Raw genomic sequence first — 23,013 nt, forward strand, 5'->3', positions numbered from 1 at the left:
GAAATAATTGAAAAAAATTGTCCTGAAACATTAGAACAAGAGGGGAAAGTAAAAATAGAAAAAATCCACTGATCATCACCTGAAAGAGATCCTCCAAGGAAAACTCACCAAAATATTATAGTTAAATTCCGAAACCCCCAGATCAAGGACACAATACTACAAGCAACAAGAAAAAATAATTTGCATATGATGGCATCACAATTAGAATCACACAAGACCTAGCACTGGCAACGCTAAAAGATTTCAGATATTGGAACACTATATGTCAACAAGGAAAAGAACTAGGCCTCCTGCAGAAAATATCATACCCAGAAAAGTAAACATAATTCTGAATGGAAAAAAATGGACATTTGATCAACTGTCAAACTTTCAGGACTCTCAAAAAAAAAAAAAAAACCTGAACTGAGTTGAAGATTTGATAATCAAGAGCCAAGAACAAAATAAGGTACATACCAATGACCAATTACAAGGCATTAAATAAGTATAGAATGTTAACATTTTATGTATGGAAAATGTAAAACCTATGTCTAAGAGTGTTACAAGTAATTAGGTGGATTATAAGAAAGGTTGGGGTAGACCTGAATATGATATGATTTCAAAAAGTAAAACTGTTCAAGAACAGTAAAAGAGTAATTATCCTATATAAATGAGGCACAAGAGAAAAAAAATCAATACGGAGGAATTAGATGGAGGAGGTGGGGCTATTCATTCTGGAAAATGCTTTCATTGGGAATGGGTTTAAAGGGGGAAAATACATATACATTTGGAGGAGTACAAAAGTCTTCTAAGTTTAGAAAGAAATAAAACTCTAAGGGAATAGGGAGGAGGGAGAAAATAAAGGAGGGATCTTGCTGGGGATGGAAGCTCAATTCCAGGTGGACAGTCTCAGGCAGGTAAAGGTGGGAACTTCTAAATCTTAGAGTTCTCACGAGACCCCCCAGGAAACGACTGGGAATCGAGGTGAACCAAGCTATCTCGTGTATTTCCGCCTCTTCCCGTGAGAAACGTGATGGGAGAGAGCTCTCCCCGCCCTCGAGATTGTCCCGGATCTGGGCACACTATTGTTATCTAACAGCACGGTATTCAGATGCAAACTATGCTGCTGGAGAGTTTAAGTAGGATCAGGAAGGCCTGAAAGTTCTCTTGGGAGGAGGGGCGCGGAGCGGACAGGACAACAAGGCTCCGCTTTTCCTCTCTCCTCTCTCCCCTCCCCCTCTCTCCCCGCTTATACTTCTACTTCCAATCTCTTATTGTAAGATCTTTGCCTCCTTGGGAGATTCTTCGCTCCCTCCTAAGGAAGAATTCCCCTGCACTTGTAACTAGACCCTGAAATAAAGCTCAACCCTTGTTCGACTCTGGAACGTCCTTTCTCTCATACGAGCATCCGGTTTGGCCAACCGAAGACCTCGGGAGGTGAGGTAAGGGAAGACTCGGGTAGCCCTCAGGCCTCTAGGCCTGGCAGGATCTTTAGAGGGAAGATGAGGGAATAATTTAAAAGGAAGATATAGAAGAGTCTTTAGATTTAGGGGAATGGGGGTATAAAGGAGAGATTGCTGGAGAGGAGGTAAGTTAAGTAATAAGAGGGCAAGGTAGAAGTAAAAAGAGGAGTTCAGAGAGATAGGAAAAAAGAGATATTTACAAACATAAAAACAAGATTAGGAGTAGAATCTCTTAAGAAAAGTATATATATGTATATACACACACACATACTCAAATATATGTACACACACATATGTATGTAGGTATATATGTATGTATGTATTTATATCTGTACATGGATGTATACCTATATATATATAAATACATCTATGCTCAATCGTAGCCTTGGGGTGATGGGGGTGGGGAGGAAGGGGAAAAAAAGAACAACGTAAAAAGTTTACAGTAGAGAATAAAAGAAAACCTACAGAAAGTAAAGACGGACGACTTTCAGCATAAAGCCCAGTATTTGATACGTAGGCTTTCTTGGAAAGCTAAGTTATTGCTATATATTCTGAACCCTCTCCTATGTTCTACTGTACACATAACACTTTTTTCTTTTATATTTAAGTTTATAATGTTTCTTTTTCTTTTCTTATTGTGTATTTAAGTTCTAGTATTTGTTTAAAATTTTAAAAATTGGAAAAAAAGAGATAATATGGGGCTCCTGAATACCCTTCAGCAGAATAGTGACATGGTGAGACCTGTGCTTTAGGAAAACTATTTTGGCAACTGGATGAATTGGAGAGGAGAGAGATTAGAAACAGGGAATCCAGTTAGGGGGATATTGCAAAAGTCCATGTGAGAAATGATGAGAGCATGAACCTTGTGCAGAGATAGTGGAGAGAAGTATGAATGTATGAACACACATATGTATGTGTATACATACATACATACATACATATATGTCCTCTGCTGCCAGTGCAGGTTGGCACCTTCTCTCTCTATAGCCTTAGAGAGATGCCTAGGTGACTGAACTGCTAAATGACATGTACAGCCAGGATTAATTAGAGGCAGGATTTGAAATCAGGTCATCCTGGCTCTGAAGCAAGGAAACCTCTGTCCATCATTACATACTAACTTCCCTGATCATATATGCAATTCCTATATATCACTGTTTCTTTGTAAGGGCAGCTAGGTGGTGCAGTGGATGGGACACCTGACTTGGAGTCAGGAAGACCCAAGTTCAGATGTGGCCTCAGACACTAGCTATGTGACCCTGGGCAAGTCACTTAACCTTATTTACCTCAGTTTCCTGATCTGTAAAATGAGCTGGAGAAGGAAATGCCCGGCCATTTTAGTATCTTTGCCAAGAAACCTCAAATGGGGTCACAGAGAGTCAGATACAACTGAATGACAATTTCTTTGTAATCTTTTAAGTGATAGAGAACTAACTCCTTGGCAAGTCTGTAGACCTCTATGTGTTTTCCAAAGTCCTGATTATCCACAATGTGTTACTTAACCCTGCTGTAAATGCCCGTTATAGTGCTGATGTAAGATGATAAGGGGCACAGATATGCTTTAGCCTGTCTGTCACTACCCTTGCCCACTCTTCAGGAAATCTATGAAAGTTTTCATTTAAGGTCTGAAACTAGGAATAACATTTCTTAATTCTACATGGTGTTATGAAAATTATGATTAATAGGAAAATCTGTAATGTTAATGCATCCCACAGCATACTCTGCCCTAGAAACCAAACAATAATATGCATTTCAATCACATGTTGTATATAATATTTCATGTGTAAGACTACATTTGCATATGAGCTGAACAAAATCATTTTCCTTTTTTAAAAAAAAAAAATCCAATATTGAGGAAAGACTCAAATGTTGGCTGAACTACAGTTTCTGTTCCTAGCCAAGAAACTGACTTTAACAGAACTCAGGAATAAATGATGTTCCTTTAATTACTGCATAAAGAACTTTTAGGTGACAGTCACATCTCCTTCTTTAAGCACTAATTCCAATGGCTTAAAAATTTCAGCAGGACTGGTAAATGGATCATTAAAGTATACACAATGGATTGAGAAGCAGGGTACCATGATTCTCAATTACCTCTCTCTTAAAAAAAAGTTTTATCTGTGTCTTGAGTTGGGATTTTTTGGTCACAGGAATTTTTATCTTTCCCCTTCACCCTCAAGAAATAAACCTTTCCCAAAGACAAAGAAAAATGGTTAAGTGAAAATAGCTATCACAGTAAGTATATCCAGCAATGAATGCAACATTCTGCCTAAGAAGTCCTTCCTCTGGGCAGTGGGAGGCAGGTTGCATTATCTACTTTCTAGGACCATCATTGCGTTTTGTTTTTTTTAATTATCTGGGTTTAACTTCCTTGTACTACTCTTTCATTTTGCATTGTTGTAATTATATATTCTTCTACTGGTTCTGCTAATTTTATTCTTCATTAGTCCATCTTAATCTTCTCATATTTTTCTACATTCCTCATATTTATCATTTCTTACTATGCAATTAATGGATCAAAACAATTTTAGCTGTTTTTCCATTGATGTTCATTCAAATTGTTTCCAGTTCTTTGTTCTGCAAGTAGCGCTACCATCAACATTTTGGTGTAAATTGATATTTGTTTCTGTCTTTAAACTCCTTGAGGTATTCTAGTTGCCTCTTGTGAAAGAAAGTTAGGTCCTATTCACATATTTTTAGACTTTTGACAATAGGCTCATACACTAAAATATGTCTTAGAAGTTATCCAATTCAATTCCATCATTTTACTGCTAAGAAACTTGAACATGGGAGAGGTGAGATGACTTCCCCAAGGTGATGCAGGTAGTAGAGTGGACCTACGTCATATGACTGAAAACTTGAACTCGCTTTCTACCATATCATGCATCCCCCTTCTCCCTCGCTGTTCAGGTGCCCATGTCTATCAGCACATCTCTATCCAAGCTCTCTACTCTTCAATGGTTTCATTTTTTAGTCCTATCTCTTGGGACTAGATCACAACACCATGTATTATTATATCATCAGAGAAACTATTCAATTTCCTTATCATTGACTAAAAGCTTGCTATGTGAAAAATCATTGTTACTGACCCTAAGGATACAAAGATAAAAAACAAAGCAGTCCTATACTGAGAAAAATTAGTTCTTAGTGGAAATAGGTGCTTGTGCTCTGGGTTTTCATGTAAGAAGTTAGATTTGGCATGACAGATAGTGTCAGCTTTGTTTTGTATCTGAGAGAGTATTAGGAGAAAGCTGGATGTGCCTCAGATCACGCTAGTTATTTATTATTAAAGTTCTAACCCTGTTTAGTTGAAAAGTGTTTCTCAAAGCTCACATGGAGATAAGGCTTCTCTCAAAGGATACCATTAGACTGACACTTAGGATTTGCTTCTTGAAGGTGATTGGAAAGTAAACTAATTAGTGAGGCAGCTTCTCCTTTTCCTGCACCAAAGGCCAGATCTACAAAAGCTAAGAAAATAGAGGCAAATATTCAGATGACTAGGGCTAATTCCCTTCACTCATCTTCCTTCCTTTTCCCCACTCTCCTTAATCCATATGCATTTGCCTTATATATCTGGATATTTCAGGAAAAAGCAATTTTTACTTGACCCACTGACTTCCACTTTTTTCCTTCATTTTCAAAATTTTATTTTCTGTTATTTTCAGCCTAGCGCCATCATTAATCTACACTAGTTCTTACTTCACTTCCTAAATGATCTTCCGTTTCATATCAATCCTTCTCCTATTCATCCAGGTTCAAAATCTTCAAATCATTTTGATTCCTCCCTTCTCTTAATCTTATAAGCAAGTCCTGTGGATTCTGTCTTTAAAATGCTACTTAACTTCCATCCATTTGACATTCCAAACTGGATGTCCTGTAAGTATCTCAAACTCAATATACCCCAAACAGAATTCATCACCTTTCCTCAAAACCTTTTTCTCTTCTCAAATTTTCTCCTACTATTCAGGGAACCAGCCTCATTCCAGCCATCTAGATTCTCAACCTTTGAATTATCTACAGCTCTTCCTTCTGACTTACCCCATATTCCTAATTAGTTACCAAATTGTGTTTTTTATACCGCTATAACTTCTTTTAACCATCCACTTCTTTCCACTGACATTGGCCACTGCCCAAGTTCAGACCCTTATCACCTCTTTTCTGGATTGGTGTAATAGTGTCCTGACTGGGCTCTCTATGTCAATACTCTCCCCAGTTTGAATCTATTTTCCACACAGCTGCCAAGACGATTTTCTTAAAGCACAGGTATGACCTTGTTACGCTTACTCAACAGACATCAATGGCTCTCTATTGCCTTTAGAATCAAATATAATTTTCTTGATCTGACTTGTAAAACCCTTCACAACCTGGCCCCAGTCTTGAAACACATTACTCCTATTCTTGAACTTGAGAGTTTAGTCCAACTACTATTTATGTTACACAGACACACACACATATCTATATACACATATATGCATGTACACATGTACATATATACATATACAAATACATACACACACATTCATGTATATATATATGTATACATAAAATTATTTATTTGGAATGTATTATGTGAAGGGATAGGTAGGTGATACAGTGGATAGAGCACTGGATCTGGAGTCAGGAGGACTGAATTCAAATCTGGCCTCTGAAGCATACTAGTTGTGGGACCTGGACAAGTCTCTTAATCCCATTTGCCCCAGTTTCCTCATCTGTGAAGGAAATGGCAAATCACTCCAGTATCTTTGCCAAGAAAACCACAAAGAGTCAGACATGACAGAAAATGATTAAACAATGCAAAACAATGTTTATTGGAAAAGAGGATTTATTCCCAAGACAAATTTCATTGCCAGAAATTTTATTACTTGAGGTATAAATAAATCATGGATGAAGGGATACATCGCACAACATGGATCTTTCTGTACTATCCAGGTAAGTTGTAACATCCTAGTCACTTTGGCCTATGCAGAGATTATTCCCATGTCTCTGAAGATGGTCCCTTCCTCAGCAATTACGAGGTCACACATGGTTATAACCCCAAAACATCTACCCAACTCCTAGTTGACAAGGCTGTGTGGGCACCAGGGATCCATGACACACAAAGAGGTTAATAACCCTGCCTTAGATGGAGTACCAACTGCAGTCCCCCTCCCAAATCCCTGTCTGCTCTTTTGGGTCCTACACTGGGGAGAATAGCATTCCTCCCAGTAGACTCTGGTTCTAGGCTCACCTTATAGAGACAGACTTTGTCCCCAGGGGATTTGTTAAGTTGGTTATCATCGTATTGCTTTATTGACTTTTTATGTGTGTATGTATGCAAACATCTATGTGTATAGACATACAAACACATATACAATACATATTATATGTCTTTTCCTCCTTATTGGACTCTAAGCTTCTTGAGGGCAGGGACCATGCCATAACTACATGTCTTCTCAGCTGTGGCTACTGCCAAAGCCTTGCACAGGGTAGACGCTTGTAGATTTGATTTGTTTTGAGGGAAAGGAGTGACCAATGCGGCAGACAAACATTAGCACCGCTAGCAGAAGCAATAGCAAATTTAGTACAACTTAACAGCAGGTAGTAGCATCTGAAAACACATCATTCAAAATAAAAGCATCTCCATTTCTACTCAGTTATCCACTGACATCCTTAGCATGATTCATCTATGAACCTGCCTGCATCCTCAATGTCACATGGCACATGACCACAGAAGGAAAATCTGACACCATATGGATTACATTCATTAATTAATTCTATCTTACACTTTGTAGATACAAACACCAGTCCAATCTTCTAGAGAGAAGAAAAAGGAAGGTATAAAGCTTCAGTAAGAAAATAATGTTTTATTAACATAGCAAAACATAAAACCCGAAGAGGCTGTGATGATGGCATTCAACTGACTATAGATTTTTGCCTTTTTCATGGAATCACAATGTTATAGCTGGAAGAGACCATAGAGACTAATTGGTCCAAGCTACTCATTTTTACAGGGGAAAAGCTCAGTAACTTACACCATATCTCATATTAAGTTAGTTGAAGGATCTGGACTAGAATCCATGTGTCTGATCTCAGTATAGTTTTCTACCACATCATACATGGGCTGTCCATATAGACAGATTAGCTGTATAATGGCCATTTTTTACAATGGCAGGTTCCTTTAATTCTATGGCACACAGAACATAAGAGTACACAGTGGGGAGGACCTCAGCAGTCCTGCTTCTGTCTTTCCTCTGTTTGCTTTCTTGGCTCTTGGTCCAGCTCAGCTGTCCTTGCCTAGCTTCCAGGCTGCTACTCTATCTTTGTCACTTTGCTCTCCTCTAGGCTTGTCTTTCAATGACCTCTTCTTGGTCCCCTCCCACAGTTTCTCTTTTTCCATTTCCTACCATCTGGAGCAAGCTCCTGCATCTTTTCCCCTCATCAATTCTCCATGTGCTATTTTTGATGCTTTCAGAGACACATGAATTCTCTCTTTCCTCCCTTTGTTTCTTTCTGTCTTTTTTTCTCCTGTTATATATTTTATTAAAATATTGTAAACCATCTTTAAGCTATTAGGAGATTGACTTGGGAAGAAAGGCAGCTTAGTATAGTAAAAAGAGAGGAGATCCTGGGGAGTGGGGTGGGGGTATAGCACAGTGGTATCAAACTCAATTAGAAATTGGGGTCACTGATCCATACGTAAGGATTCCTGTGAGTTGCATATTAATTTAGTCTTAAAATGTAACATTATCCATATTTTGTTGCATTTTTGTTTTGTTAAATGTTAGCTTCCATGACTACCTTGAGAGGATCAGATGTGATAATCGATATGAAAGTGCCTTTAAAAGTTCCACAAATATAAGGGACTGGTAGGATTCTCACAATTATATTCTAAAGGTAAGTCTGTCATTAATGGTTGGCCACTAAAATGGATTCTTTTACCCTTGAGCAATTAAGATAAATGGATTTACACAGATGGAATTAAAATAAATGTTTGCCATCACTTGATGTTTACATTAGTACTCTATATAACAGGATTTGCAATTTTTTATTAATTAAATTAGCATGCTCTTTCAGTACAGCTGATCTCTTTTCAAATCATACACAGAAGTGGGGTCAAAAAATGACATTAATATTTCACTGAATCCCTTTCTAAACTCTTGAATGTGGCAGCCCCCTTTGCAGGTTTCAAAGAACACCCTGATTGATCCCTGGCAGAAGCCACAGCTGACTAAGAGAGCCCTCTCTCCTCATTTATCCTTGGCAGTTAGTCAATAAGTAAGCAAGCGTTTATTCAATACTTACTACGTGCTAAGGGCTAGGTCTACAAAGAAAGGCGACACAGTACCAGCCTTGAAGGAGCTCACCTCCTAATAGGGAGCAACGTGCAAAAAATTGTTCATCTGTTAATGGAAGATATCTTTCCTCTTCTCAGAGGGAAGGCGCTAACAGCTGAGGAAACCTGGAAAGGCCTCTGACACAAGGGGGGATTTGAACTGAGTTTTGAAGAAAGCAAGGGAATCTGGGAGGTGGAGGTGAGGTGAGACAGAGTACAATGAAGGACATCAGAGAAAGAGCAGTCATGAAATAGAGTGTGAAACACAGCAAGAAAGCTAATGTTGGCTTCTAGAGAACATAGCCTGAGAAAGTAGGAAGAGGACACTCACAACCTAGTCTTGAGGCAAAAAGGCCACAGAACCAATACCAGGCCCTTTATTCCATTTGGCAGCTTCTCTTGTCCCTTTGGGACAGCTGAGTGGTGCAGTGGATAGAGTACTGAGACTGGAGTCAGGAAGACTCATCTTCCTGGGTTCAAAACTGACCTCAGACACTTACTAGCTATGTGACTCTGCTCAAGTCACTTAACCCTGTTTGCCTCAGTTTCCTCATATATAAAATGAGCTGGAGAAGGAAATGACAAACCAGTCCAGTAGCTCTGCCATGAAGATTTGGACAAAACTGAAATGACTGAACAAAGACAACTTATCTCCTTAATTGACTTACCACCCAAGAATGGATGACACCTTTCCACACACTTTGATGGGAGTATCATCATCTCCTCTCTTCTAATTTTAGCACCCCCTCCACCTCTGACACAAAAACACAAACTCCTAACTATGATCTGCATCCTTTCCAGTCCCCTACTACCAACCACTTAGTCTTAAAACTCCTCTTGTTTACATCTCCTTTGAGATTGTCATCACCTTCCCATTCCTTTCAAGCAGAAATCCTTCCCTCCTTTTTACTCCATACTCTTCCTCAAGTTGTTTGCATGATTATGAGTGAAGAACTGAAGTTCTTCAACAAAAAAGGTGGAGGACCTCTGTCCTAGGTTGTTTTCCAGTCCCTGGACTCAAGTCATTATTGCTGTTGTGTTCGTCCTTCATTGCGAAGAAGACCATGCCATCAGAGAAATGATGACATGACTTGCACTTGACTTTGTTTTGAGTGAGGGAGAGCTGTGCAGGTCACCAGCCTCACTTCTCCACCAGAGCCATCAAGTCATTAGATTTTAGTTCAAACTCCAACTCCATCCCCAATTTGTGTAACACCAGGGCAATGACTGTCCCTCTAGGTCTCAGTTTCTTCAAAGGTTAAATGAGAGGCCAGACCTAGATAACCTCTAGTGATCTTTCTAGTTCTAGAGTCTAGAATTTTATGATTTCACAAAGAATTCCACTTTTGGTGGACTCTGTTCTCCCTCTCCCCTCCCATCTCCAATTTGGTGCTTACCCTTCAGTATATACCGTCTGCCCACCTGCCTACTCTGTCTAGGCTAAATGCTCTGAAGATTCAGAACTGGGAGGGATGTGAGAGATCTTTTAGACCAATATTCTCATATTTTACTGATGAAAAATTGAGATCCAGAGAGATTAAAGAACTTGGCAATGCTTAGTCAAGGTACTTCCTCTATATGGGCAATATGAAGTTCTTTAAGATCCATTGTAGGTCTAAATCTTATGATCCTATGGTGAGAGGAGAAGGCCCCCTTACTCTGGTTCTCCCTTCTCTACTGGGTAACATTTGTATTTAAAAATTAGCTTTCTGGAGAGAATGTTCCTACTTTTCGATCAATTAGCCAACAACCAGTCCTTGTGCTAGGCAGTGGAGTGCCAAATAAAAATTAAATGTTCTCTGCTGTCCAAGGAGCTTACATGCTTTCAGACCTGGGAAGGATCTTTTTATTTCTGACCCTGAGATTCCAGTAATGGGGGGAAGGAAAGGAAGGGCAGTGTTAAGACCAGTCAATGGGGCTGATATTCTGTGTTTAGTGCGGCCTAGAATCACATCTCTTTGCCAACTGACCACTAAGAAGACATGCTCAGATTTCCTTCGTTGCAGATTCTTTTCTTTTTTTTCTAATTCACTATCAGTAAGTGCTTAGTTCTGGGCCCTCTGTGTTCTACCTCATGTATTTCTTCTCCCTGGAGGAAGCAGATCATATCTACATGGGAGAGAAATATTCTATGCATTTTAAAGTCTTAATTAAAAATTCTATTCTAACAACTCCCAGGTTGGTGTCTCTGTCCTGTCCTCTACTATATTGTTTTGTCCTATCTCTTCCTTAGCAGCCCCTATGTTTGTTTGGTGCTGCCTCAAAATAGACATTGTGAAGATAAAGTTTACCTTTCCCTCAAATCCTTTCTTGGTCTAATTTCTCCTCCTCTATGGTAAAACTACCACTGTGCCTGTCTCTTCATAATAGTTGCTATTTCTAGAGCAAAGTCGTATATTAATATTAGCATATGCTGACATTTATAATAGACTCTGACAGGAGTTTTCTCTCTAAATCAAAAAGTGGAATTGACTCCTGAATGCCGCAGCAGCAGTTGTGGGGTACTGTGGGTATAAGAACACGGTGCAACTATAATTCCCACCCACTCTCTTAATTTAGATGGCTGGTTTATCCTTTTGTGTGCCTCAGCCACCCTTTACCACATGATCACAGACTGAAAGTACTTGAAAGGAAGAAGGATTGGGAACCAGAGGACCAAAGTTTGAATCTCACATCCACAGTTTACTAACCTTAGGCCAGTCACTTGGCCTCTTTGGTCTTTGTTTCATGTGTAAAATGATGGTATGGGCTAAAGATTTCTAAGACTCCTTTTCCACTCTAAATCCTCTATCCTTTCTAGTTCCTGCCCTTCTGTGGAACAAGTTGTGTGTGCAGACTGAAGTTGGACCAGGGGGATCTAGCACCTTCTAGTTTGAGAGTCTTTCTTCAAGACTTGCGAGATTGGTTGAGCTACTGGCAGTCATAAAGAGACTCATAATTACAGAGCAGATTCTTCTTTCATGGGGCATAGGTTCTACTGATCTCCAGGAAGTAATAAAATCCTTGCTGTTCCCAACATTACATGTTTAGACCATTGACTTCCTCTCTTCCCTTAACTTCAATGTTTTTTTTTCTGTTCTGATGATCACCCCTAGGGAGAAAACCTCAATTAAACTTTCTAATCTCCATTTTAACAAGGAAGGTAGGGGACTCTGGGTATACTTAAGCAGCAGTGAGCTGTTGTGGGGTACAGGTGGAGGTGAGGATGCATGGAACCAGAAACCATACTAAAAGCAGGAGGCATCAAATATATAAAATCTCAAATCTTAACAAGCACAGGAGACAGTCCTCTATGCTAGACCTAGATAAATACAAAGGGGGATTGTTCTGTTTGGTTCTAAAGCAGAGGTTCCCAAACTTCTTTGACCTACAATGTATTTGATCCCCTTTTAAAAAAAAGTTACTCATCAGCCCCCTGAAAATCTACTTTCTTTAACCCTTTGTTTAATAGTTGTTTTTTTAAAAAAAATTTGTGTCATTTAAAAAATTATAAACTGTATATATTTTAAAATGAAGCATTTAAATTTAATAATTTATTGAAAATTTGTGGGTTTTTTTCCCTGCATTGAAATTTTGGTGATGCAATATTGCATCAGGTAACTGTGTAGTAGCATTGTAAAGAAGTCATTACATGCACATATGTGTGCTGGACTTCATGACCATGTGCAACACGCTTGCCTGCCAATGTTTGTGAAGACCTGCTGGAGGACTTGACCTCTGATCAGTTATAACTTACCTTTTATGTACTTATCTGGAAAATAACGTAATCACTACAACTTTAACTCTGTTACACTACAGAGGAAACATGTATGAACGGTTTTTCAAAATTTTCTTATCTTCTCTTTTTTCCTTATGCTTATACTGCCCCCTTATTTTTATTCAATGCCCCCCACGTTGCATTCAAGGCTGCAACTGCCACCCTGGATTGTTTCAGCACCCCCTAGGAAGTGGTATCATGTACTTTGAGAACCTATGAAATCTTGAGGGTAGACCCTGAAGCCCTGGGTAGAAACTATTAAGTGGCCAAGTAAAGTTTGATGGCAGGAAAAAAAACTCTACTGTCTAACAATGAGAGTTCTCCCCAAGTGGAATGGGTTGCCTTCAGAGGTGACAGGTTCTCCTTCATTGAAGGATTTCAAGCAGAGGCTGGATGTCATAATGTACAGAGTTCTCCAGTAAAATATGAAAATTTTTTACGGCAAGAATTGCTTTACTTTTGTCTATGCACTCCCAGAGCCTAGGATGGTGCCTTGTACAAAGTAAGCATCTACTAAATGCGTGGAGAATACGTAGACCTCTTCCTCATACACGACACTCCATCTCCTTTGTCCCTTTGCTCAGGCTGATTCCAGACCTAGAACAAACCCTTCCTTCACCTCCACCTCTTGGAATCCCTGGTTTCCTTCAAGACTCAGTGCAAGGGTCATGTTCAGCATGAGACTTTTCTTGGTCCCCAAAGCTACTGGAGCCCCCTCCTTAGCGTTACCTTGGTTGTACCTTTATAGATGGATATTATCTCACCCACTTGGACATGAGCTCCTTGAGGGCAGGAACTGCTTCATTTTTGCCAATGTATCTCCATGGCCTAAAGTAGCACCTGGCATGAAGAGGCTTAATTAATGATGGTTGATGAACTTAACACAAAATAAATACGTCCTCACCCCAGGGAACAGAATTCTTGACATTAAAATAGGCACATTTATAAAAAATATTTTTAAATGTCCCTTATTATAGTCACCTTTGTTCCATGTTAGGTGGCTACCATCCTTGCCTATCCCTCTTCCTGGATCTGCATAAACAAATAATCCTAAAATAGAATATTAAAAGTATGTAAGTCCAAACAAAGTACTAGAAAGCACTGGCCTTATAATGACCTTCGCTTGTTCATTAAGCTTTAGTAGCTCCCTATTTGCTCTAGTAAAGTGCCTGGCACATAGTAAGTGCTATATAAGGATTAACAGTGATGATGATGGTGGTGGTGGTGATGATGATAATGAGGATGATAAAATAGAAACTTCTCTGGCATTTTAAAACCCCTCACAGTCTGATTTGAGCTTATTTCTTTTGTCTGATGGCTTGAAGATCATTTACCCTGAACCTACTTGCTGCTCCCTGGGTGTAATACTCCATATCCTATCTGGGTGCCTTAGCACTGGGAGTTTCCCCATGCTTGGAATGATTTCCCTTTTCACTTGAGCCTACCTCTTTTAAGGCTCTCTTCATGTACCACCTCCTTAAAAAGGCCCTTCCCCATCCCCCAGTTGTTAGTACCAACCTTGCCTTGAAATAACCTTGTATTTACTTCATATTTATCCTGTTTTTTTGATCTGTGAACTATTAAATCTCTCCAGTAGAATATAAGTTGTTGGAGGACAGGCATTGTTTTGCTTTTGTATTTGTCACCATTGTCACCCAACACCATACATGATGTATAGTAGGGGGTTAATAAATGTTTGTTGATTGATCATTTGATTCAAATTCTGAGGAGAGAAAAGTCATCACTTCCCCTGTGCCTAGAAGAAAATTATTTATTTTCATATTCATTATTTCAGCAAGGGTTCTTAAGCTGAGGCTTCCAAAGATAGATTTCATGAACTTGGAAGGGGAAAAAAAAGCGTCTTTATTTTTACTAACCTGTAATGGAAATTTAGTATTTCCTTCAATTATGAATGTAGACAACAATATGTAGTGATCCATGGACTTCACTGGACTGCCAAAGGGGTCCAAGACACAATAAAGGTTAAGAATCCCTGATTTTGAGTACCTTCTAATCTGATCTTTGAGTACTTACTAATTATCTAGAAGAAATCTCCCATGTTCCCCACTCATTTAAAAAGTACTGGGCACATAGAAAGGACTCAATAAATACTGAATGATGGGAAAGAACTTGCCAAAAGGCAGGTCATGTAGGCTATTTCTTCCCTGAGGACAAAAGTCATCATATTGCATTTCAGCTGGAGTTAAGATTAGACATAAAGGAGGTCTGAATTCAAATGTAGTGCATGCCACCACCTGTGGGATGGAAAACAACAAAGATTCATTTTCTCTGTGGCAATCATTTATAGATGTGGAATCTGAGTAACCTGTTGACTGAAACCAACAGAAATTGACAGCTATGTCTTGAGCACCTTCATTCATAATAACTGACATTTGCATAGTGCATTAAAATTTGCAAAGTACTTTTCAGGTATCTCTTGAGGGTCATAGCAACTTTGTGAAGCAGTTAATGTGGATATTATTATCCAAATTTTACAGATGAGGAAACTGAGACTCAGAGAACTGGCAAACATCAGGGGAATGATTTGGAGTCAAGTTTTCCTGACTCAACTCCAAGATTCTACTGTGCCTGGCTGTCTCTACAAGAGTAGAGAGGAATCATATTTCACCTTATGAGAGATATAAAGATGCCCAAGACATAGTCTTCTTGCTAGATCTAGTAGGACATAAAAGCATATTCACAATCACAGAAGAAGGATGTATAGAGGAATGCATTTGAGTAGTATGAATTACATGTTGTAAAAATATAGAGAAGGAAGGAATCACATCTGACTGGGAGTGGTCAGAGTCAGCATTATGGAGAAGGTGGCATTTGAGCTAGACCTGCAAGGATGATGAGAATTTTGATGGATGAAGATAACAATGGGACCAGGGTGAGGGTGGGAGTTCCCTAGGCTAAAGGAATGGCATGAGCAAAGGTATGGAGATCAGAAATACAATATAAATTTGGGAAAGGACTAGTTTTCCAGATAGGTAACAAGTGCAATATGGGTAGGGAAACAGAAGGAAACAAATGCATTGCATATAGTACATGCTTAAAAATATGTTGATTGAATAAATTATAATGAACGAGGGATGGGATTCCCACAAGGCAGAAATGAGACTTATTGAAGATCACATTTTGTTCTTTTATAGAGAACATAATTTACTGGAGGCATTTGAATAATAATGATAAATAACATCCTCAGTTTCAAAGTACATTTATATATACCTGTGATTTCCTTGGTTATTCCTTCCACCATTACAGATTGCAACCTATTGTCTATGTCTTTCTAGAAGTATTTCATAGAGGATTGGTGATGAAGACTTGCTTCTGTTGTGTTATCTTGGGTCACATTTTATTTTATTTTAAATTTCAAAATATGATGTCTTTTGTTTTAATGTCATGGCCATTTTTCAAAATGGTATTCCTTCCCTCTTCCCTTAATCTTTATATACCCTCCTTTCACCTCTACAGGAATTGAACCACCCCTTGTAACAAAGAAAAGCAAGCGGTTGAACAAAAATTCCTTATGTAGTGACCTCATCTGAATATATATATATATATATATATGTATATACATATATGAAATTCTGCTTTAATAGTTTTCTACCTCTCTTCTAAGGGAGTGGAAGTATTTTTCATTATCTATACTCTAGGATCCTCATTATTTTTTCAGGGTCAGGAATCCTTCATTTTCATTGTGATATAGTGACCTTCCAATTCTTCTTTCACTCTGCACTAGCTCATACAAATCTTATGATGTTTCTCTGTATTCCTCATATTTCCAGTTTCTTTCAGTGTGATGATGTTAAAATATATTCATAAACCATAGTTTACTCAGCTAGTCCCAAACTGATGGATTCCTGCTTTATTTCTACTTCTTTGCTACCGCAGAAGTGCTATTGTTAATATTTTGGTATATATTATGCCTTAGTTTCTTTCTGTACCTCTTTTGGGTACATGCCCAGTCGTGAGATCACTGGATCAAAGTTCATGATTACTTTTATTGCATACTTCCAATGGTTGGACCAAATCATAGCTCCATCACAACATATTAGTGGACTTTTTTTGGTATAGTCTCCGATATTTACTGTATTTTTGTCACCGTTGTCATTTTGCAGTGAGAGAGAAAATGCTAAAGCTATTTCAATTTGTGTTTATCTTCTTTGTAATTTGGAAGAGGTTTTCATATTGTCATTTATAATTTGCAAATTTTCTTTTGAGAACTCTGTATCTTTCATGGTACATATATGATCATTTTAATATTCTATGGACACTTACTGTTCAGATATTCATAGAAATAATAGATTTAAAGGATGGAAAGGACCTCAGAGGCTATCTAGTGCAACTTTTTCATTTTATAAGTGATGAAGCTGCCTGAGGTCACATAGGCAAACTATATTTAACAACTAATTAGATGGCATTCTGCTGGAAGCTGCCTCACAAACCAATTTATTCTGCCTCACTACATGTTCAGCCTAATTCATTTTTTGGTTCATCTTTTGTGCTACTTCTCTCAGGCAGATCATCATTCGAAATGCATGTGTAGAATTGTTTGCCTGTGTTTGCTACCACCTGAAGATCTTCAGAATATATCCATTGATTTAGACATGCTTCTTATCTGGTGGTCCTTATTTTTATCTGGGAAAATCATTTAATTTACAGATTAAAAATCTAAACTTGGAAACTCACCTTAATACTCAGTTACACTGAAGGCTATAGAAGGAAAATTTTCAGATACAGTAGTGCAAAAAAACACAGGAGTGAAGAGACTGGGATTGGTCCTACCAACACTTTGTTACCTTGGACAAGTCACAATGTCTGTGGACCTCAGTTGTGTGGAATTCCTCAATCCAAAGGTCCTAATATCCTCCTGAAGAGTAACTCCTGTCATCTTAGTCCATTTTCTAGAGGTGAATAAATCAGGAGACATGGCTAGAAGATCAAAAATTTAATTAGCATCAGCCAAGAGCAGTTGCCAGGTGGATAGCAACACTGACGTTGGGAGATATATAAACAGAGGATTTTACACAGCTTCTGGGTGACATTATAGGAGACAAAAGCAACCTAACAGGTGAAGCTGCTCAGTCACTTTCCTTGTTTATGAGGTTGAGTAATAGGAACAGGATGCCAGGTGATGTGAGGAAGAATGTGTTAACCTTAGGATCTCAGGAGCTGCCAAAGATCAAGTTTGCTCCAGAGTGATGTTTTCTCTGTAGCTAATCGTATCAGATATCCTGGCAGGAAATCTGTAAGATAATGGTGGCCTCCTTCAAGACAGAATTCGGTAAGGCTCACCCTGTCAGTGCCAGCCTCAGGGGGATGGTCTCTATTTACACAACCCTGTAACTCTGCTTCTTTGATTTCCAAGGTTAGTTTGTTTCTAGAGTGAAGATGCTTCCCCTAAGTACATAGCCCATCTCACTAGCATTCTCATCTGTAACTGATCTCTAAAAGAGAGCCAATATTGTATGGTGGGAAGAACTGAGAATTCTAGCTATGTAATCTTGGGTAAGGCATTTTCTCTCCTTGAAACTGTTCTTTATCTGTATAATGGAAATAATAATACTCTCATTAACTGTCCTGAGATTTTTAGTCTCAAATGAGATATTGCACATAAAGTATATAAATGTGAGTTACTATGAACTAAAGTCCCTTTTAATTCTACGAATAGGCGATCTATGATCTCTAGGGTGGTGTAGGAAGGTAGGATGTGCTTTGTATTTTTATTGAGTTAGCTTGAAACTTCCTAACAGCATTTAGGTCAGTTGGATAGTGCTTTTGAAACTAACCAAATGCTAATGATATGCCTTGGGAAGAATGAAAGTGAGTTCATTAATAAATCTCTAAAAAACAACAAAACCAGCCTGCCATGCTTTGAGGAAATAAAAGCCTACTTAGCATTTTAGTTTCTTTATTTTAGCTCCATAAATGCTGAATTCCTACACAGTCCTACACAGTATAGTCATTACCAATAAGCTGCAACTGAAATACATTCTACCCACCAGGAGCTGTCCATCCCAAATAGAGCTGGTATAATATTTAATGGCTCCAGGACTACTCACTGCCTAAAAGTACTTTCCTTTAGGGAGAGAAAGAACATGTTCTCCCATTCAAACCTTGAGGGAGTTGAGTTATAAATTATATCACACCTTATTTAGTATCCTGTCTTTAATATACAAAGATATTGCCTATAGTCTTGAGGAAATCACCTTCCTTTCCATTTCCTTACTCTGCTCTTTTGAGTGGAGAAGAGTCAGTCTTTTAGAAAGACTAATTTGGCAGCAGTATCTAAAATGGATTAGGAAGAGGGGGGCTGGCTAGAAGTTCTCAACTCGAGGTCTCTGAACTTGTTTTTGTTTTAAAATTTGATAACTGAATTTTAATATTGCTTTGTTTTGTAATTCCATATTTTATTTTATTTATTTAAAAATATTATTCTGAGAAGGGATCCATAGACTTTAATAGACTGCCAAAGAGGTCCAGAAAACACATAAAAATGGTTAAAAACTTTGGATTAGAACCAGAGAAACCAACCACTTTGTAACCAGGGTCATATACTTGCAAGATGCCTAACAAAAGATCATGGATGAAAAAGAATGACAAACTAGAGCAAAGCTAATTAGGCTACATGGAGATGATATTGATGACCTTGACCTCAACATCACTTACACAATGAAAATGTTGTAGACTTCCTGAACACTGGAAAAATCATTTACCAGCCTCCCTTCCACAAGCCATCCCACCCCTCTCCTGGTGCTTTTCATTTTAAGATGGGTTTACAAAGAGCTATAGCCATTTAATTAGCTATTCTTTCCCATTGTCCATGAAAGCTACAGGATTCTCCTCCCATCATGCATGTGAGGAATGACAAGCAGATTGGGGAATGCTAAGGACAAAGGGTAGCCCAGATTCACACAGGACCTGGTGGAGAATTTTGTGGGATGGTTGGTGAGGGTGGTATTGCCTAATTACTGAGTTTTCTTTTCTCATTGTTCTGAAATATATATATATATACACACACATATATCTATATCTATATCTATATCTATATATCTGAAACAAATACAAGCTAAACTAAGGTGTTTTTTTTTTTACTATTTCATCCTAAGAGAGAACACTTCTTAAAAATCATGGAACTTTTGTATTAGCACTTGTAAATCATTTTACAAAATCCTTCATTTTATATATAGCCTTTTAATGAAGTCCATCTTGATTTGAAAAAGATAGGTCAAGAAATCCACACTGAAAAGTAAAATGAATAAAAATTGCCCATTGCCCTTATTATGATATGTACTGGACAGATTGTCCATTTATACCACACAATCGCACTCACATACACACACATACATACATACACACACACACACTTACCTACAGCAGTTTCCTATTACCTCCAGAATCAAATATAAAGACTTCTGTTGTCTTGAAAGCCCTTCAAAACCAACCCCCTTACTTCCTACATTTTCTATTCCATGATGCAGCCATACTTGCCTATTTTCTCATCTTCACAAAGGAGCCTCCATTCCAAATTTCATGCCTTTTCACTTGTGTTTTCCGTGCCTGGAATACTCATCCTCCCCAACTCCACTTCTTGACTTACCTGGCTTTCTTCAAAACTCAGCTCAAATTCCCACCTTCTTCTGGAGGCTTTTCCTAATCCCATCAACTGTTAATACCTTTCCTTTCCAATTACACTACATATATGCTGAAAGGATACAGGTATTTGTGAGCTCTCTCCCCCATTAGAATATGAGCTTCTTGAGGGCAGAGGCTGAGTTTTTCAGTTTTGTTTTTGCCTTTCTTTGTATACCTAGCACTTATCATATTTCTCCACACATAGTAGCTGTTTAATACATGCTTGACTAACTGATGGGTTACAGATGTACAATGAGTGATGGTAAAAATTGCACCAGATCATAAATTCAGAGCCAGAAGGGTCTTCAAAGATCATGTAGTTCAATGGTTCTCAAATGTTCTAATCTCCCAACTCCTTTATGCTCTGAAAAATTATTGAGGACCCCAAAGACCTTTGGCTTATGTGGGTTATGAATATACGTTATGGGTTATGGGTTATGAGTTATTGGTTATAAGTATATGGGTTATGAATACACATAAAAACTGATACATTTAAAAATAGTTATTAATTCATTTAAAACTATAAGTCATATTATGCATTAAATATAAACAGTACATTGTAATGAAATATCTATATTTTCTAAAACAAAGCAAAATTATTACAAAGCATGTCATTATTTTACTTTACTATTATTATTGTTGCAAATCTCTTTAATTGAAAACAGTTGGATTCCCATCTGCTTCTACATCCTATCTGTTGTGAAGTGATATTTTGGTTGACATATAGAAAGAGAACTCTGGCTCATATAAATATGTAGCTGAAAAAGGGAGGAGTATTTGATATGCAAATAATATCTTAATATTATTATAATCTTAGGTTTGACCTTATGGATCTCAATGGTTCATGGACCACATGTTGAGAGCTGGTGTTCTAGTCTATCAGTTTTGTTTTACAAATGAAGAAACTAAGACCCACAGAGGTGAAGGAAATTGACCAAAGTTATGGAAATAGGAAACAGCAAAGTCGGGGCTCAAACCCAGGTCCTTTGACTCTAAAATATGGAAGACAACAGTCTGATGTTTTTGATGGGATACCATGAACTCAGAAAAATTGCAGATAACCCAGAGAGAGAAAGGGTAAAATGTATGGCAGGCATCAGTTGACCATGGCATCTTAACAATGATCAGTTACACAGAAATGGTGTCTAAGTCTTTATCCATGGCATATATAACTGGAAAAGGAGGTATGGTGGGTTTGTGGCATGAATAATAGATGACAGTTGAGCTCTGTCAAATATTGAAAGGATTTCCAGTGTATTTCCTTGAGATTCTGTAGTATTTACAGAAATATTTGTTCAAGAACTTTACAGGAGAAAAAGGGTTATCTCTATTGTTGAGATGAGGAATCCAGGGAATCATCAAAGGATGAGCTGGGACTAGAACCCAGGCCTCTTGGTTCCCAGTTCCATGCTCTTCCTACTATGCTACAGTCTCCAAGTATTAATCAGAAGTTTTAGGAATTCTGTGAAGCATGCCTTTCTAGAGGAGAGCATTTTACAGGAGGGTTTTGCTAGAAGGTTTCCTGCAGCTGATTCCCCACCTCCAGCTCTGTTATTTTAGAGTCCATGAAAATAAAAGATGACCCTCATTCTCAGTGCCTAAATGAAATAAGGCATGGAACTAAATGAAAATCAGCTAGCATACCGCTCAGTGGAAAAAGCTCCCTTCTCCCATTTTGATTTCATTCTCCTAGGAAACTGTGCTTTTGCAGTAACTGGAGTGGTCCTTCTCCCTCCCAGCTCCTCTTATTATACGGATATTTATATTCTCTTGCCTAATGCTACAAGGAACAGTAAATGGAACGTGGGCAAGTGAATGGATGGTGCTGGTCAGTGCTGGCGAGCCCAATGCCAATTTTGCAGATGAGTGGAATTTTGACAAGAAGGGTATTAATGATTTTTAAAGATCATCCATAATACTGATTTAGATGCTCTGTCCCTTATGAGGCAGGGATACTTTTTCCTGTGCGCAGCTAAGAACTCAGTTTGCTCTTAATATCACTGTCACCATTATACTTCATCTTTTCTTCAAGGCACAACACCTATCTGAAACTTTAAAAAGAAATAAAGAAAAGAACCAGCCTCTGTTCCCCAAGTCCTTTGATTGGAAAAAACAGTTTTTTGGACCTTTTGTCCCTTCAGAACCATATTACCCTTGATTTCTCATTGCTTTCACACACACCTCCCCAAGCTGGTCACAGTGTTGGCAAAGATACTGGGGTCTATTTATTGACACTTCAGTAAGAGGGAGAGAGAAAATAAGGTTACAAGGGTGGTTATGGCTATGCGGGAGAACGTGTACTGTAATAAAACTTGATCTAAACTAAATTACCTGTGTATTAACAACTCCCACTAATTTAAAGCTTCGAGGTTGACAAAGAACTTTCCAACATTATCTCCTTTGAGCTTCACTGCAATCTAAATTAAATGCTATGAGAATTATTAATTCCATTTTGCAGATGGGGAAACAGAGACTGAGAGAGTTTCACTTGTTTGTGGTCACAGAGCTTATCCATATCAGTCCCAGATCTGCCACTAACAGCCATCCTTTTGGTAATTCTGTGGGTTCCTCATCTCAGCAACATAGATGGCCCTTCCATGCTCTTCTTGTAAAGTTCTAGCATATATATTTCTGTAAACATGAAAGAAACTCAACCAAACACACTAGAGGTTTTTTCAGTATTTCATGGATAGTGGTGTAACTCTTGAGTTCTTCAGAATCAATATCTCAGTACGGAATATCAGTATCTGAGGTAAGATTTGAATCCAGGTCCAGCTGATTGCAATATGCTATCTACTACACCGCACTGTGCACTAACGAGTGAAAAATCGTAGTGAACAACACAGCAGGAGGCAATATGAATCTCA

General features: G+C 38.2%; 1 protein-coding gene across 1 annotated transcript in view; it reads left to right on the top strand.

Moving 5' to 3' along the window:
- The first annotated feature begins 245 nt into the window (after positions 1–245).
- ARNT2 (aryl hydrocarbon receptor nuclear translocator 2) overlaps positions 246–23,013 on the top strand; it is a 371,710-nt gene continuing 348,942 nt past the window's right edge. Inside the window, exons 1-2 of the mRNA XM_072619163.1 lie at positions 246–445; positions 8,201–8,309. The gene's annotated coding sequence lies outside the window, so the exon portion shown is untranslated. The remainder of the gene's footprint in view (positions 446–8,200; positions 8,310–23,013) is intronic.

Source organism: Notamacropus eugenii, chromosome 1, assembly GCF_028372415.1.
Source record: "Notamacropus eugenii isolate mMacEug1 chromosome 1, mMacEug1.pri_v2, whole genome shotgun sequence".
Lineage (NCBI taxonomy): Eukaryota > Metazoa > Chordata > Mammalia > Diprotodontia > Macropodidae > Notamacropus > Notamacropus eugenii.